The sequence below is a fragment of the Sinocyclocheilus anshuiensis genome, unplaced genomic scaffold (assembly GCF_001515605.1).
Source record: "Sinocyclocheilus anshuiensis isolate Anshui unplaced genomic scaffold, SAMN03320099.WGS_v1.1 scaffold111, whole genome shotgun sequence".
NCBI lineage: Eukaryota > Metazoa > Chordata > Actinopteri > Cypriniformes > Cyprinidae > Sinocyclocheilus > Sinocyclocheilus anshuiensis.
The window spans coordinates 712155-721727 of record NW_015552549.1 but is presented as its reverse complement, the minus strand read 5'-3'; positions in this window follow the sequence as shown (position 1 = coordinate 721727).

Genomic DNA, 9573 nt, shown 5'->3' with positions numbered 1-9573 from the left:
TGCATCTAACAATGCTTTGAAAAAAAAAAAAACAGTTAATTGAAAAAATTAAATAAAAGCATATACATCAACCCAAATATGGTTATAACAATAATAATAATTAATTAATAATAAAGAAATTGTAAAATGCTCATGAAGTGACTCAGAGCAGTTCTAGAGATTATGTTTGTGTGTTCATGCACTCATATATATTGAGATGGCTGAAAAGACCACGAGCGATACACATGCACGCTTAAATGAAACCGCGCATCTGCACCATTCATTTCCACGAGGTGCGGATTGGGAAAATATCCTCCTGAGAACCAGAAATAAAAAGCTTTGTGAATTTAGTATTTTTTCATGTCATTACATTGTTTAGAGCAGTGACTCTCAACCTTTTGGCGTACCGGACCCCAGTCCAATTCAGAACCATCCTCAAGGACCCCCAGAACAAAATTGACTCATCTATGTATCATTTGTGAGGAAATACAGTCAAGTATAATTCAAGTTAGCTGACTTGTCCAGTATTTGGCCATATCATCAGCTATATTGGATTTTTCTTTCATGGGAACATGTCATGTCAAAATATACAAAATTTATACAAAAATGTATACTTTATACGGACCCTCTGGCCTTATGTCAAGGACCACTAGGTACATCTATGATTTATTAGAGATTTATCATCGAATGGCGAATTCAGAAATAATCGCTTTAATAAATTCGGCAGGAAATTATGTAATAATAATAATAATAATAATAATTACACTAATTCCGAGTATGGGTCACCATACTTGGCCACATGTCACGTCACTTTTTTTCACTTTATTATTATAATACTTAATTGTTTTTTTGTTTTTTTTTGTAATTTCTTGATAGCCTCAGTCCTCGTTCACAAAGAGTGGACATAATCTTCAAAATCCACCGTCTATATTCCATGGAAGAAAGAATGTCAAGTTTAGAAAATCATAAGGGTAATTAAATGATGATTTTTATTATATTTTATTTTTGAGAGAACTCAAGATTTGCTTTCAAATAATAATAAAAGCCAGTATTACACTACACTTAGTGTGATGGTAAGAGAGGGAGGCTTGTCAGGGGTTTGTAGAGATTTTCTAAACCAGCTGGCTCAGGCTTTTAATGTGCCCACTGTTGGAGCCTCTCTCCGCTGGTAGTCTTATTATTTTTCCTGATGGATGTGGAGTAGTCTCATCTTGGACCATTACATTTTTATACCATGCTGTGATGCTGCTCTGAATGATACTTTGGTGGTAAAGAACAGGCAAGACTACAATATGTGACATCTGGTTTCGAAAATGTCCAATACTGTGGTAAATTACATGAAATTGCTTATTTCATTTTTTTTTTTTTATCAACAGTAAACAGTATTCCCATCTCAGCAGATAGGATCAGATTCTGTGTAATTCTACCTACACTCTGAGCTCTTCTGCACAGCGAGTTCCTGCTCTACTCCACTGGCCTCATTGCTTCCCTTGACACATTGACTCACTTGCTCACATTCTCACACTCTCTCACACCCTATCAATCAGAGAAAAGCTGCTTTAGATCTGTTCCAAAACCTAGTGAGCTGCCTTGGTGCCTACATAAACAGCTATTTATACCTGATCGATTCAGTGATTATAATTCATATTTTTGACAAAAAAAACAAAGATAAGTTGATTTAAATGTCACAGTATCTAAAAACAAATGCACGGAACATAAATATGTGTTGTAATAATCTATTTTAATGAGATTTAACTAGTTTATTAGGTTTTTTATGAAATGTCGCTTTATTATTTGAACATTCTCTCACCTTGTCTGCCACTTTGGATATATTTCACTGAGCTTGTCACAAAGCATTCCAGGGTTGCCTTCTTTGTGAAGAATATATGCTGCTTTATTTGGCTAAAATGTCTTATCATATGAAGTAACATAACTACCTTTTGGAAAGGCTTTGCATCGGTCTTCAATGCCTTTACATTCTGCCTCCATAGGCAGCTCAATTGGTTTTGGAACAGAGCAATTGTGCCTATCAGTGCAGAAGAGATAAAAGGACATAATCTAGTTCATCAGATGATGAAAAAGAAATCTGTGCTGGGGAACATTTCTGTATAGAGTGTGTATATAAAATGAGATATCTTAATTTTCGTACTGTTGTAATGTTAACACGTTAAATGATCTTAACGCAGATCACATTCTGCCTCCATAGGCAGCTCAATTGGTTTTGGAACAGAGCAATTGTGCCTATCAGTGCAGAAGAGATAAAAGGACATAATCTAGTTCATCAGATGATGAAAAAGAAATCTGTGCTGGGGAACATTTCTGTATAGAATGTGTATATAAAATGAGATATCTTAATTTTCGTACTGTTGTAATGTTAACACTTGTTAAATGATCTTAACGCAGATCATCAGTATTCATTTTAGCAAAACAAACTATCTAGTGAAAGAGCTGATTTGCAGGCAGGCAGCTCATTGCCATGCACAGTGTAACATCAAGCTAGATGAAGCTATTTAGGTGGACAGAGTGAAGACATTCCATCCTTTCAAGCTTGCATTTATATTTGTCTGTTTTCTGTGGGTTGGACTGCAAATATGGAGTTTGAGGCTCTGCGTGTCCATGATAAAATGTGTAAACATCAAGGTTTTTCAGGGCGGATTAATAGAGATGTTTTCATTCAACAAATGGCAGAAAAAAAATCTATAACAGGTTTCCAAAATGTTTGTTCATTTAAAAAAAAATACTGATATTTCCCTTCCCATGCCTCTTTATTTTTTAATAGAGATGTTTTCATTCAACAAATGGCAGAAAAAAAATCTATAACAGGTTTCCAAAATGTGTGTTCATTTAAAAAAAATACTGATATTTCCCTTCCCATGCCTCTTTATTTGTATGTTTTCTCCTGCATCTTTTTTTCCACATTTCACATCAGGATGAATCTGATGTCAATTGCAGAGAACAGCCTAAATCAGTTTCCCATGATTCACTGAAAGAGACTGGTGCCCCACTCGAGGGTCTGCGTCATTGGTAGCAGCGTATAGACAGGGTCTCAGTGAATCACTGTTCTCTAATGTTTCCCTTGCTAAATGTCTGGGATGTCAATTGGTCAGTGCTGACAAGATGCAGCGGCCTCATAAATCTAGCCTTTATCCTGACCTATCTTATAGACGTCTCACCCTTGGTTTCTTACCAGCACCTGCACTAGCACTGGTCAAACCTGACTAGTTAAGGTGATTTGATAAGTTTTAATAGTAAGACTTCTGTGTTTTTTATGAATTTCTCTGCTCTTTTTGTGTCTAATGCGAACAATATCTTCATGTGTGTATTTGTGTATTGCGAAAATTTAGCATTACATCATTTGCTTACCAATGGATCCTCTGCAGTGAATGGGTGCCGTCAGAACGTGAGTCCAAACAGCTGATAAAAACATCACATTAACACACAAGTAATCTACATGCATGACCCCAGTTCATCAATTAATGTCTTGTGAAATGAAAAGCTGCATATTAAACTTCCCATTCACTGCAGAGGATCCACTGTTGAGCACGTTATGTAATGCTACATTTCTCCAAATCTGTTCCAATGAAGAAACAAACTCATTTACATCTTTGATGGCCTGAGGGTGAGTAATTTTTCAGAAAAGAAATAGGTGAACTATTCCTTTAACGTTACATATTACAACTCCAGTGTGTTAATATGCGTCTGTTAATATCCTCAAATAAGGTACAAAGTTGTCTCTTTAAGGGTACTTTTCTAGCGATAAGCTGTTGTACTCTTAAAGGTTCATCTTTTGCACAATTTTTCTGACAGTGTAGATTTAGTAAATCACAATTGTTTTGAGCCAGACAGAGAGGAAGAAGAAAGGCAAAAATAATATGACCTTCATATTTCACTGAATTCATAATTTCCTTGCTAGATTTTTTTTCTCTCTCACATGAATAGAGCCTCAGGAAATCAATTTTTGGCCCTTTAGGAAACATATATATATATATATATATATAACCACATAGTCTTCTTTCCCACAAACAGACACATTATTCAGTGTCACAGAAACATTACACAAGCTGAAAACTGAAAAATGAGCAGGATGACCCACTTCTGTGATAGCACATCAAGAGCTTTTCACAAGGTCAGGCTGTTAGAGCAACACTTCCTACTTTCCCTTGCTCCTCCCTTCTGGAAAAAAGCAGCCTATATTAGCATGAAACTGCTAATTTTCATTTATGCTGGTCTGTCTGGTGTAGTTTTGTTTGTTAACCTAGAGAAGAAGTCGGGTTGTGACAACAGCATCCTAAAAACAACATACAGTATGTGCTGCTGCTCTTTTACAGACATGAGGTGCACTTGGAAGAGCAGAGCAGGAATGCCTAAATCTGGCTAAGAGGAAGCCCTAAGAGCTTAGAAGTAAGCTGATCATGTCTGTCTGACGACAGCTAAAGCTTTGGCCTGTTCCCTGATGTACCACTGCAGGGGAATCCAGCTTTGATAATCACACAGCAAACAGGAATCAGACGGAAAGCTGTTCTGTCCTGCAAAACCTGTTAGGCCAGACCTCCATGTGTAAGGACAAGACAAGCACATCCAGGTCCACCTATCTTATTTAAACACATATGGACACAATTTAGACATCTGTTCGGTTTTCAAACATTTACGGGGCAGTTTGCTAAGAAAGAATTGAGGAGACTGATAGTGGTTTGTGCATTGTTTTAACACCAAGTTTATTGAAGGAATTAAATAAGTAATGTCTTTACTGCCAGCGTACACAGTAGAGAAATTATAAAGTTGATAAAGAATAATCTTAGCAGTGTTATTAGCATTTAAGTACACACTAGGCATACTATAAAAAGAAATCAATGCAAAATGGTGTGTTGATTCATTGACAGTTGGGATTAGAGTGAATGATTTCTTGTAATGACAATTATAGGATGCCATTTGGCCAGTAAGATGGCGGTTGAAGCATATATATATTAAGAAGTTAAGAAGGTTAAGAAACACTATCAAAACTGATAAAAATAATGAAATCAAAATAATTTAAAGCTGAATAAAAATGTTTGAAGCAAACCTCCTAAAAATGGAAAAAGCACATAAAATAATTAAAACATTAAATTGAAATGAAAACGGAAAATATTCAAATAAAAGGTCATTCAAATATTAAAATTAATATACATTTTAAAAAATAATAAATGCTATGATATTGTGTAAATAATACTAAAATAAGCCAGTTATTTAAAAAAATAAAAAAATAAAAATTCTGAAGCACTGAGAAGGTTCGAAACTTTTTGTGAAGTGCCAAAGTTGGATTATGAGCATTAGAGCATTAAAAATGCAGCTCTTCTGAGCTGTCAAATGTCATTTGAATTACGTTTGATTGCTGATTCTCACTCATTAGTTTGTCGCAGAGCTCTGCCTCTCTTCTGATGCCACTACTTCAAAACATTTTGGTGATAAAATATTGATTTTGGAAATTCAAGGGAACGCAAGGGGTGGAGGTGTTGTTTGCACTTCATAACTCAACATGATGGACAAATGATTGCATTTTTTATCTCCTCTTCCTTGAGTAGAGTGAAAAATGTCTCTTCAACGGGTGAGTTTCATTCCATACTGTAGTGTTATTTATTTCCACTGTGCCTGTAAAACTGTCAAAAATGGCACCTAACTATTCAAAGAGTGCCAGGTGCTGTAAATGAATGAAGGCCTCCATCAGAACAAAACTTCAGCAGCCCAGTAGGAAAGGTAACTTACAGGATGACCCCTTATCCGTAAGTGAATTTATGACTCGACTTGCTAAGGACTGTTAAAAAAGAATCAAGGGTGAATTTGAATGAAGAGTGGTCAACTGTTAGTCTACCAAAAACATCAAATACTAATAAAATATTTGATAAAATAATTCATAAATCGTTTTTCTCATCTTGTCTGTCATCTTTATTTTTATATGTTTATTTTTTGCAGATCCAGTCCACAATATCTCAACCACCCACTGGCTTGAAGGATGTGGATAAAATGTAGCTGAGATCAGATGAAACATACAATCATACTCTCACTGACTCTAATATAAGAATGCTGAACCTGGTAACACGCATTGTGCAAAATATCAACGCACTCTGGCATGTAATGTGTTTGCATAGTGCACTAGCAGTGTGCTGTCAAATCCATCTCATGATTTTTTCATAGCTGTAATGTAGCAAATCAGATTGTGATGTAAAGAATGCAGGGAGAGAGTGTCAGGCATGGCGAGGGCAACTCTCTGAGTGATTTAGAAAAGTGACACCCATAAATCATGCCGGGCATATGCAGCAAAGTGGATCTTACATTTGTGTCTGCAGTGAGCTTCAATTTAGATGGTGAACTATAGTGAACAAACAGATGTGTACTTTAGTTCAGACGGAGCAGAGCTGAGAGGGTTCACAGGAATGAAGGTCGTCTCAGTGCTTTTAAGAGTTTGGTTATCAGAGAATTTTAGATGCTATACTTCCCTACGGTAAAGTAAAGCAGACCCTGTCTGGCACATGATGTGTAATTATGGTCTGTATACAAAGAGAAAAAAAAAAGATTTTTGTCTGTTTGGTGGAACATTTTGTTAATGAAGTCACCCTGCTTCTATTGTTGAAACGACGTTACTGTGAAATATCAGCAGTTCTGAACAATAGTTCTGAATTCTGAATCTGCAGCAGGGCATGTTTTAATTTTATATAATGTTTTAATTGCAGTTGTAATTGTTTCATAATTGCTTTGTTTTTCTCTTTTTTTAATTTAGCTAAAAATACCTAGAATAGGGATTAAAGAACAGATTTTTAATTGAGTACATAAAAAATCAGCCACAGAAGGCGATAGAGAGGCCAACATTCTGTATTGCAGTGTGTAGAATTGTACATCTGTTTCAGTCACATGTCCTTTCCACTCATCTGCCATTTTTATGACTATCAGCAGGACAAAATAATGGCAGTGAATACAAAAACACATCTCTGATACCAAGAAACGCTGTTGATCTTTGAATTTGATTCCAGAAAACATTTTTACAGATCTCTAGTTAGCACAGAACATAAAGTATTGGGGCATCTTACCATTACACCAACAGGAACTTTAATGACATCACATTCTAAATACATAGACATTAATAGACATTCATATGGAGTTGGTCCCACTCTTCTGGGAAGGTTTTCCACAAGATTTTGGAGTGTTTTTGTGGGAATTTTTGCCCATTCACCCAGTAGAGCATTTGAGTATGGCTCAATCCCAAAGGTGTTTGGTGGGGTTGAGGTCAGGGTTCTGTGTGGGCCAGTCAGGTTCTTCCACACCAAACACATCCAACCATGTCTTTAAGAACTTTGATTTGTGCACTGGGGGTAAAGTCATGCTGGAATAAAAAACTTTTACCACAAAGTTGGAAGCATAGCATTGTCCAAAATGTCTGGGTATGCAGATTAAGTTTTCCCTTCACTGGAAGTAGTTTTTGTCCCGATATTAATGATTAAAATATTCTGTGAGTGAAGGGTTTTGATAGTTAGCTCTATTGCTTTGAAAATTAGCCCTGCAGTCTCTGCTATAAAGACTTGACTCACATAGAGGCATGTATTAGTATGCACGCTCTTCTAACTGTGAAACTCAATCACACGAGAAACACTTACTGTAGTTCTACACATGCCAAAAGACCATACTGCACGTTGAATTATGTAACAGTCTGCACCCCGTCACACCCACTCCTCCAAGCAGATATACAAAGTCAACCATCTTTGAGAAAAATGTTTGCTGCATGCAAGCCAGGTTGTCATGGAGTAATGAGGAGTGACTGGCAGATGGCTAAAGGATGACATGTGTCATGAAGTTGGTCTGTGTCCAAAAAAGTGTCTTGATTTCACCCACTACATGTCTTCAATCAATCTCTATAGCTTTGACACTCTCCTGCAGAACATCAATAACATGTATACAGTTCCTCCAACAGTATATTCAATAGACTCCCATTTATTTCTCCTCAATGTGTGTTGGATTCACTCCTATCCATATGTGCACATGTTGAGATCAGTCTATCTCTCATGCAAAATGGCACGATGTCCTTGTTCTTTTCATTGGACATCAGTGAATCCATTAAGAGCATGTTTTTCACGTTAGTCCTGGTAAGAGTGTTTTGTTTTGTTCGTTTCTTGCTGTAGTCATTGCATCTTTCATAGCTGCTTCTATTACTTTAACAGTGTGTTCATTATCAGCATGTGTCACTGAGTTCTTATAGGTTGTGCCCACATGGCTTTTACACATGTAGGCACATAAAGAAAAATTTTGTTTTTGGAAACAACATATCCTTCTCTATCCTTTAGAATTTGAAGTGCTGTTCACTCTGAGAACATCATGGAGTTTGTTAATCTGAGTCTTAATGTATTATTGTTGTGGTATTTCATGATAAAAACTGCTCCTGCAGACTCCAGAGCCCACTGAACTTACTCTTTGGAAAGCTCATTAAAATAAACCATCCAGTTTTACAGCCACATTGCGAGTTCAAAAAAGTGAATGTGCCTTCATCATTTTTAAAGCCAGACTGTGTAATACTATAAGGATAGAGAGAATATTTTCTCTTAACATTAGAGTCGATAGTTGCTTGAGGGAGTCAACTAAGAATGAATTGCGGCAGCCATTAGCACATTTTTTTACTTATGTATTTATTTATTTTATTTTATTATTTATTGCACTTGCTCGATTAGCATTAATTTCACAAAAGAAATTATGCAAATCTTGTATCAGCACAAACATGCTACACTGTGAAAAATTAGATGATCAGGTATTCATGGCAACTTATGCTTTTACATTACTTTAACTCATCAAAATAAGTTGAGCAATTTCAACTTTTTTGTGTAAGTTATATGAAATTCAACGTGGTTTTTTAACTTGGTTTAATGTAATTTAAGTTGAAATGACTTGTAGAACCAAGTTGATTATACTTAAAAATGTAAGACAGCAACTGAACTTATGTTTTTAAGTTGAAATAGGTGGACTTCTTTTGCAGTGTAACAAAATCTGTGTTGAATGCAATTTGTGAGGTGCAATTCCCAATCTATTTTGTTTGGTTCAGAATACTAGGTTGTGCATCTCACCTGTACATGCCTAGTGATTCGGCAGCATTTTTTATAATATATTATATTATTTTATATTATGAATAATATTTATAATATCTTATAAATAGCTTATCTGTCCAGTGTATAACTAATACTTACTGATTAATATGGAATATTTCACATGCCTATTGCTTTTAATAAAAACAGACTATTATTGGTAAAACAGAAAGGCCATAGGATAGAGGTATGTTAAAGTTCAAGTCTATTATGCTGTTCCGAAAGCATGCTCTAATATGATGTGGAAATGCTTTACAGTCTGTCTGCTCAGTGTCTGTCTCTCTAAGGTGGATTCATGTATGAATTTGATGGAGCTTGCCGCAGAGCATGAAATTACATTAGGCATTGCACTGGCCATGGCTTCCCACACCTGTCAGCCCAGTCAAATGATGGAAGGCTTTTAGTAATAATAATGGTAATGTTAGGGTAGACTTGTCCAGACCTAATAACCCTTTTCAGTATAAGAAATGGTGTGGTGCGTTTAGACGCACACTAGAGG